The sequence below is a fragment of the Xiphias gladius genome, chromosome 6, assembly GCF_016859285.1.
Source record: "Xiphias gladius isolate SHS-SW01 ecotype Sanya breed wild chromosome 6, ASM1685928v1, whole genome shotgun sequence".
NCBI classification, from domain to species: domain Eukaryota; kingdom Metazoa; phylum Chordata; class Actinopteri; order Istiophoriformes; family Xiphiidae; genus Xiphias; species Xiphias gladius.
Window position 1 is genome coordinate 11,467,870 of NC_053405.1, and position 9,432 is coordinate 11,477,301.

Consider the following 9,432-nt stretch of genomic DNA (forward strand, 5'->3'; position numbering starts at 1 on the left):
TGACCTAAATCCCATCGAAAACCTTTGGGGAGAGGTTCTGCAACCAAATGATAGTGAAGGCTGCCAATAATTTTGTCCGGGGTACATTTTGTGTTTGTATTATGTCCCTATTATGCAAGTTTTTTTTATTTCACTAAATTTTAATGGCCCCATGACCATTCTTCTAACTATACCCACAAGTTTGTCCACAGGTAGCAAAACTCGTAGGTATAGCAGTGTTGGCAGTATTTTGTTCATTCAGTCATAACTTTAACAATCCCAGTGGAGATATTGAGTCTTGTTTTACATGTATCTAGAATAACAGGTCAATTAAGAACACAATCCTCCCTGGCTTCTTCATGGGAAGATGGAGGACAGCACTTTGTAAACGGCAGAGGTAAGAGCAACAGTAACAGTAAGTAAATTAGGAGAGGCATAAGCTGTATTAAAACATATTAGTTGGCAGGTGGAGTTAAGAACAGCCCAAACAACATCCACTGGTCAAGGTCATAAAGGAAGACTTCGATTTAATGTAAATCATAGATATTTTCCATAAAGTGATCATCTACAATTCACATTAAATTAAGGCCGTCCTGTAGTGAAAGCCAATGCGGTTTTGTGCAGAAATCGACTCATCTGACATTACAGGAAAAGACAGCTGACAACTGTGGTTTCCTTGTTCAGCAGCAAGGTTTTTTTTGTTTGTTATCAGTTTCCTGTTATAGCTGTAAGAGAACCACGTGGTCTAAACTGCAAACATTTTAATGTTTGGGATTCTGAGTTCCTGTAATTGCTAATACTCTGTTGTGATCCAGTTTACACGTTTCTGTCCTACTATTTATTTCTTACCATTGCAATTCTTACCATGTTTCTGTTCTTCTATGTTCTTCTATTTTCAAGGTACATCTTAAACAATATTTTTAGTAAGCATATTAAAGTGACCCACCAACCACAGTCTTTCTTGAGAGTACCAAAGGTTGAAAGGTGGCTGGTAAAAGTTGTAGTTCATCTTAAATTCTGTTTGAATTTAAGATGAACTACAAACAACAAAAAACATCGATATGAACTTCTCAAACCCATATTCCCCTGTATCAGCCATACACACTGTCCATCTGTATGCTGTTTGAATCACAGAGCCACTGTTTAGTTATCATTCGACTTAGCTTTCAGCTGAGATTTAAATCTTTGAGTATGGTGAAAACACAACATGGCAGCAGCATCGTGTGTTTGAAAAATGTTTTTTGTAAGGAGCGAAGCATACTGATGGACAGTGGAAAAGATGATTAGGATGTAGGAGGGATGTAAAAAGCTTCTGTGGGCTTTTCAAAACAAAGTTTTCTTTTTTTCACCCTGAAAATATATCACCATTGGAATCCTCTGTAACTGACTGAATTCAAGCTGCCACATTTTCTAACCTGAACTACTGCAACCGGACAAAGAGTCTACAGAGCCATGCAGGCAGCTATGTGAGGCTGTACTTAGTGGGGCTTCAGATCGAAAAACAACCCTGAATTAAAACAGTGCAGGGAGCTGCGTTGGTGGGGGCCTGTTGCTAAAGATCCCGGTGAGACAATGAAATATGATCCACGAGGTCCAGTTTCGAGTGACAAGTTAATGAGGTTAAAGGCTTTTCAGACACCAAAATCCTACACAAAAGTTAGTAATACTCTCAGACAGGATTTAAAACTCTGTGCAATTATACTTCCTTGTAATCGTTTGACCAACTCGATTTTGCCAGATAAAGCTGTGTTGTGTGTTGTTATGGGTGAGCGTGCATTTTTTGCTGGAGCCCTCTGTGTTGGCACACCCAATGCATCAACAGAGTGGCTCCATCCAAATGAATGAGAGGGCTGCAGTTGTTCTGAAGTGGGTCTGAATGTAGACTTAGGCACAGTGGTGCTTGGAGCTAAATGGTAGTGTCAGCATGCCAACAGGCTCACAATGACAATGCTAACATGCTGATGTTTAGCAGCTATAATGTTTGCCATGTTCACCATCTGAATTTAGTATGTCAGCATGTTAGCATTTGCTAATTAGCACTAAACACAATGTGGAACTGATGGGGATGTCATCAGTTTTGCAGTTATTTAGTCATAAACTAAATTAAAAATTTGAGATGACGGAGGCACTAGTTGAAAAGTTAAGGGGTTGACAATTCATTATTATTAGGTTAATAATAAAGTCATTATTAGGATTAGTTATTAGAATCCTGAGGGGGATGTGAATATCGATACCAAATTTCGTGCGAATCCACCCAGTGGTTGCTGAGACATTTCACTCGAAACTACAAATATCAACTTCATGTTGGCACTATATTTAAATCACAGGATCGACAAAACTATTAGGATTCATCCTCCATGGGTTGTGGCTATCAGTGCTAAATTTTGTGGCAATCCATCCAATAGTTGTTGAGTTGTTCATTTTGCAGTCCTGGTGTGCTGACTGACAGATCGACCAACCGACTGACAGACTGACATTACCATCCCTAGAGCCATGCTGCTAGTTTGGCAAAAATTGGGGGTAAAGTCGAGAGTTTAAGATAATGAAACGTGATATTGAAGTGGAAGGCAGAAACATGACTAATGATTGGGGAAACCTCTTATCTTTCATCTATAACCACTGGAAGGCCAAAATTTCTACTTGTGCATTATGTCAAAATCTATCAAGCAGATTACCCTAAAATGACTGAGAATGTTGATAGTAATGCTTGGACATTTTTCTCTAGCACCTCCTGCAGGTCAGATAGTCAACAGAGCCAACATGTTCCCAGGTAGACTTCTTAGTCACTCTTGTGGCCATCCATTACTTAAATTTCAACAGCTTTTCAGAGAGCGTATGACGTATCTCAGGAATTTTTGATATTTTGCCATAAATTGTGATAATTTATAGAGAATGCAGGCCCTGGAGATGATAACTTCAATTGTTTGGTGTGGTTTGTTGTTGTGATTAACAGCTTGAGAGGAGGAGGAATTGAAGCTCAACAGTCAACAATATTTCTACAAGGAAATGGGATTGTTGGGTTTTTTTTTTAAATTTGACCTAGACTCGCAGGTCAAATGACACAGCCGACCAGACTGGAAGGTCCAATCAGTCTGATTTTACATTATTTATGTTATCAGCCTCTAATACTGGAACTCACTTTTAAATTTTCCACTCCCCTTTAAGACAGTGAAGGTTATTATTGTTTTCATGCTCATGGACTCTGTATTTTTTTTTTTATCAATGAACTGGGTCACAGTGCTTTATAAATGTATAATGGGGAAAAACAGCTTCAATTACAACACGATAATCGACATTTATATGCTTGAGAATATCCTCATAGTGTCCATCATCTTTAAAATCTTTCTGTGTCAGGAAAATGAATCTGTTAATCTATCTCTGTCATGAGGGAATATCACTGACTGAGAGGAAGCTGCCTTTTTTTCAGGATTCAAAAATCAAACGAGTGTTGATGTTCGTACACTCTGTCACAATTCTTTATGAATTGCGACCTGAATCTCTGTGCTGGACTTTTTGTTTAAAAAATGTAGAATTGATTTTAAGATTTAATTTATACCCCCCCCCCCAGTCGCTCCTCTCCCTCTCATGTAACAGGCCTATGTACAGATCCCATATCAGTACTCTGGATGTTTCAAGGTCCAGAATGAAGAGCAAAGTTAACAGAGCTTTTACAGCTAAAGATTCAGTGCTTTGGATCATCTTTGGATCAACAAAGTCAGTTTTATCGTGTAAATCTCTCCTATTACAAGCTTTCACAAGCATAAACCTCTTTTAAAATTTTGGATGGACTACAGTCAGCTTTCTTTGATCCAATTAGCCAACAAACTAAACATTTTATAGATATATTCTACAATGTTTAAGCTTTATTTCTACATATATGAATTTTTAGGCTTGTTTTATAAACTTTACTTTATTTCAGTTTTATGATTTACTTCATTTGATGCAGGTATCTTAGTGTAACTGCTTGTGCTGCCAGCTGTATCATGTCATGTTGGGTGGTGGAGACTGCACTACCTGATGTTTACTGTTTTATGGGGGGTTGTGTGCCAGACTATTTCCTTGCCAGTAGGAAGGAAGTTTCTGATCCTAGCCAAGAAGTACTCGAGTACACAACCCCCCATAAACTGGTGAATTGTCTTCTTTACACTTTGGTTCTTATACGAATTAAACACACAAGACATAAAGTGTTAATTACTAAACTTTAGAGGTACTGCTCAGTAGAATTTGTTACCTTTGGGCAGAGTCAGTCTTTGGCAGATTCAGTCTTTACTTGCAGTCTTTGGGTAAGCTAAGCTAACTGGCTGGTGGCTTTAGCCTTGGACAGAAATGGGAGTGGTATCTATTTTCTCATCTCACTCTCTGCCAGGAAGCAAATAAATGTATTTCACAAAATGTTGAACTAATTCTGTAGCGTGCGTTTTTCAAACAGGATCGGTAATTGCACAACAGAAAGTGTACCTGAAAAGAAAAAAAGTGAGACATATCAGGAGACAAGATAATTCTGTCTCACTGTCCGAACCTGTCATGCCATGATACAGTAGGCAAGCAGCAGCTGGAGTGATTTTAGTATGCAGGTGATATGTGCACTCAGTTTATTTTTGTTGAGGATCCTGGCTGTAGTATGTTGAACCAGTTGTAGATGTTCAATCAGGTTTTTAGGATGGCCTGTGAATGGAGCCTTACAGTAATCGGGACGGGTATAAACAAAAGCGTGTATGAGTTTTTCTTTAGCGTTGTTCCGAAAGTTTGATTTAAAGTTTGAACTGCTGTGAAAGATGACCCCTAGATGATTTTTAGCTGCAGAGGTAGTGTAGCGTAGAGAGTGCACACTAAGATGAGAGATGAGGTTCCCCTTTTTTTGTCTGTTCTCCAATAACCAAACTCACTGTTTCGTCCTTTTTTGAGCCATCCAATCCCTTATTTCTGAAATGCGATTTACAAGATTGTAAGGGGTGAGGCATAGATATAGGTTTTGTGATTTATGTTTTTCTATCAAGCTATTGATCTGCAGTTCAGCAAGATTAGACCAATTTGAACCATAGCTTGCCTTCGTCCCAGCTAACCTATTCATTTTTTCTTCAGCTTCTCCCTCATTTTTTAAGAGAGAATCTTGTTATCAGAGATGGTTGTCTGTTGAAATATGTGTTTGCAAGGAACAGCTGGCAGGCCTGGGGGTCATTTGTTTAATACCCATGCACACACAGCTGTTTAAAAACTCACATAGCCACGCTCACATCAGTTAAACTGACTAAAGGGGTGTAGCAGAAAGAGCAAGGGTTTGTCATCCTCATCATAAGCCAGATTTTGTGACACAAACTTTAACCACATTTCTAGAAAAATGGCCAAAGAGAATGCATAGCAATGTGCATTTCCATCCACCACCTCTGTGCGAATATTAGGAGTGGGTTCATCAAGATAAACAGTCAGCGGCGCTAATTTTCTAGTCAGGTGCCATTAAACCACTGCAGACGAAGAGGGCGCAACAAGAAGATGTAATTGAAAGAGCAGCAGTCATACTTCATGTATGTTATGATTTATTAAATAGTTCTGTTTCCATTGTACTTTGCAACATTCTACTTTCATTGATACACCAACTTTTCCACCTTAGCCAAGTGTAAAAATCTTTTAAAAAAATATATATTTCTTGTTTTATTTTTTGCAAATTGAAAAGGCACATTAAGGAGATGAATGATAATTGCACTTGCAATCTTTGACATGAAGGGTTGCTGGGCAGGAATTAGGCTGAGGGAGGGAGGAAAGTGCCATTCTTCTCTGATCACCTGTTTGCCCGAAACATCTTTAGGATCAGGCTGAGCGGCCGAATGGAGACGTGACCATTGTAGGTCACTGGCGAACAGTTTCATCCCCAAGGTGACGTCCATCTGTTAAAGAGCTGTCTACACTTGTAAAACAGGTTGCAGTTGTCAGCGAAGTTCATCTTGTGGGAAGAACAGGATGCTGAAAGCCATGTTTTCACACCTAACAACCTACTAAATTTGTTAATTCCACAAAACTTAGGTGAGAGAGGACAAAGAAAATTCCTTTATTTCCATTTCCATCTTAAGTTTCTCTAGAAGTTCAGTTCCCTTTCCATAAACTCAGATTGCTCCTTGTAAATATGCTTTAGTCCCACGTGCACGCCAAGAGGATCTTTTCAGTTAAGTCAGACACAGAGTCATCAGAAAAGTAGTAGGCCTTTAAGTTCTTACTGCTTCTTACAGCAGAATCACCACCATGTGAAGTTTCAGCTCGATAATTTGGTTTGCCTGAGATCTGCCAGGCTTGTTTTGCTGTACTGAGGAATGTTGGGTTACCCCGTTGCACTCTCGCTGAGGAGCGGTGATCCGTCTTTTGCCCTTACAGTTGATGGTTGTTGAGCCTGGGTCTCTGACGGTGGCTCGGCTCATTCTGCAGGTGCTTGAATCTGTTTTCCAGTGTCATGGACTGTAGCGGAGGGAGGACTCTCCTTCTTTCTGCCTCTCGCCATAGTCCGGAGCTCCTGGTTCTGTGCGCCAGGGGAAAAACATGAAATAGTCTTTGGTGTGGCTTCTTGGGCGAGCCAGCGGCTCATGTCTGTCTCTGTTGACGTCCAATAGATGTCCGTTTGTGTGTAGCCCAGACCAGGGAATGGTGTGAGGTACATTGTGATTGAGTCAGTGATTTTGATTTATATGATTTATTCAGTATTTATTTAGTTCCCCCTACATCGGATTGTATGTACATCAGCCTCTCAGTTTGTTGAGTTTCACAAAACGAAGATGGCACTCTCTGTCTCGAATGAAAACTTCCGATGCTTGCCGAGAGTGTAAGTTCATAATGACTCTGATATTTGCTCTGATGGAAAAGACTTATAAAGACGTTTCAGACGTTTCATTTTTAGGAGTGGGTGTGAGACGTTTGATGAGTGACAGGACAGATCTTAATTTCAGAACTCCTAATAAATGTCTTAACATGAATGAATCACATTTTGACAAATGGACTTCATTTTTCATATTGTGGAAAGTCAAACCGTGCTGTTTGATTGGAATGATTTTGAGGGGCCTGAAGAGGTTGAACAATCCAGTATTTCCTAAATAAAGAAAGAAAGAAAGAAAAGTCAGAAAAAACATACATTTTTTGCATATTTTTTTATTCTTAGGTCTGTAATCATTTTACGACCCCACAGATTTATTTTTGGACCCCTTGGGGGGCTCTGAATCCCATGTTTTTGTACCTTTTCGCATCCAAAGGTGATTAACAAACTCTTTGTAATTCTAAAAAAGAACATGACTGTGTGTGTATATATATATAAACACTTCAAATTTAGACACAGATTTGATTTACAAATTATTTTATCGGTTGTTACACATACATACTGCTAAGGACTAACATGAGTTTGACTATTCTAAAGTAACAAATCGTGTACTGAATATTATGTAGGCTATAGAGCTGAAATGATTAGCTGGTTATATGATCAGTTGCCGGAAAATTAACCTGCAACAACTTTGATAAACTGCCAGATCGTTTAAATCTCTCTGGCTCCTGCCTGACAAATGTGAATGTCTTGGGCATCTTTGGAGTTTTGGTTATTTGGTCGAAGACACAGAGTCGTCTAAGTGAAGCTGTCATTCTGAGCTCTGGGAAATTGTGATGGAGCTTTTTTGATATTTTTCTGGCGTTTTGAACAATTGTTTATTAAACGTAAAATTAAGCATCAGATTAATCAGCAGTGGAATGAACCGTCAGTTGTTGGTCTCCTGTACACTAAAGACTACTACTACACACATTACCACTGAAAAATAATCACTCCCTTATTTCCAAGTCTTCCCCACCTGCTCTCTCCATCCTTCTTTATCTCCCCACCTCTATGTCTTTCGCGCTCCTGCGCCTTTTCCTTGTGGTCAAGCACCGCGACCAGCTCCCCCCGGCTCCCCGTACACACCTGAGCCGCGGAGCGGGGGGTGGTGGGGGGGTGGGGGCTGGTGGAGTGCGCACGCGTCACGCATTGATGAAGGTGCGCGGAGGAGGCGAAGCAGCTGCCGAGGAGTGAAGAGAGCAGTCAGCACATTCCTCTGCAACTTAGGGGCAAGTAACTGGACTGAATGGCGTACCAGTGGTGAGTCTCTGATTTTTTTTTGGATTTTTTTTTTTCAGTTTTCTGATTTAAAAAAAAAAAAAAGATTTAGATTTGTTGTTGGCAGCTGGTAAATTTCAGAGTGTTCGCACTTTTTAAGCCACATCATTTTGTTTTACAAGCTGTCTTGCTTATTTACAACAGTTGTAAAACCTGTAAAAAAAAAAAAAAAAAGATGTGTAACTGACCATATTTTAGTTGAGGTACCCCAATCCTAACCTACTCTGAAATAGACACTGCATATATATATATATATATATATATATATATATAGTTTATTCATATATTATGGATCTTTCACAATATTGTAACACCTGAAACTCACTTTACTTAAATGAAAGTCTACATACTTATATTCAGCCTTTGTTTACACTGAGATCGATTTTTTTAGGAGCAATATCCCACTTTGTGCTTTTTGAAGTTAAAAAAAATCAAGGGAATACAAAGGCAAAATAGGACAAATAAATAAAATGCGACTAATCCACAAGTATAGTGTGGGGAAAAGTTTCAACCAGAATAAAATATGTAAGATAGGATAGGTTTTTTTTTTGTCATTGGTGTAAAAATCTCATTGAACAAGTACTTATAACTAAATATGAATTGTTTGTCAACAACCAATATGAGCATCTTTCTGCTCTGGTGCAGTTATTGGTAAGTCAAATTGGGAGAGTGTGGTGTGATATGTTATGGCAAGGATAAGATAACTAAAATTTGCTGGTGGTAAAAAAGAAACCACTGATTGCATTTGTGCATCCCTCTGTGCACTCCAGACTGCTCGAGTCTTTTGTAGTGGTATAAGAATGTCAGGCCACTTGAAGTTTTGGTACTGAACGTGATCATAACTTTTTTGAACAAGGGGCCAATGTTGTCATGTTTCCAAGAAAAAACAAACACAGATTTTCATCATGACAGGAAGCAACAGACCGGGCAATATGGTCATAAAGGGGGATTTGTCAGTTTTGATCAATTTTAACAATTACCCCAATGTTTGTGAAATAGATAAACCCTTTTTTCAATAAAATCCATAGTTTTCCACATACAGGACACAGGACATTTTTGAGCCTTTCACATTCGCAGCTTCTGTGTGAAGTCAAGCTAAAGGTGGCCCTCAAAGTTTTTGACCCTAGTAGCACTAGTGAGCGATGTTTTTATCAGCGGGTCCCCCTTTTATTTGCAGGCGCACGAGAATGGGAGAGATGCGATACACATCCCTGCCAACGGTTTTGTGCTATCCCAAAATCTGAGAATTGTCGATGGTAACGTGCCACCAAACCTAGCACTGCGCCAGCAAAGGCAGGGAGGAATAAGACAAGCATCGTTTACAGCTGTTAAGATATTTT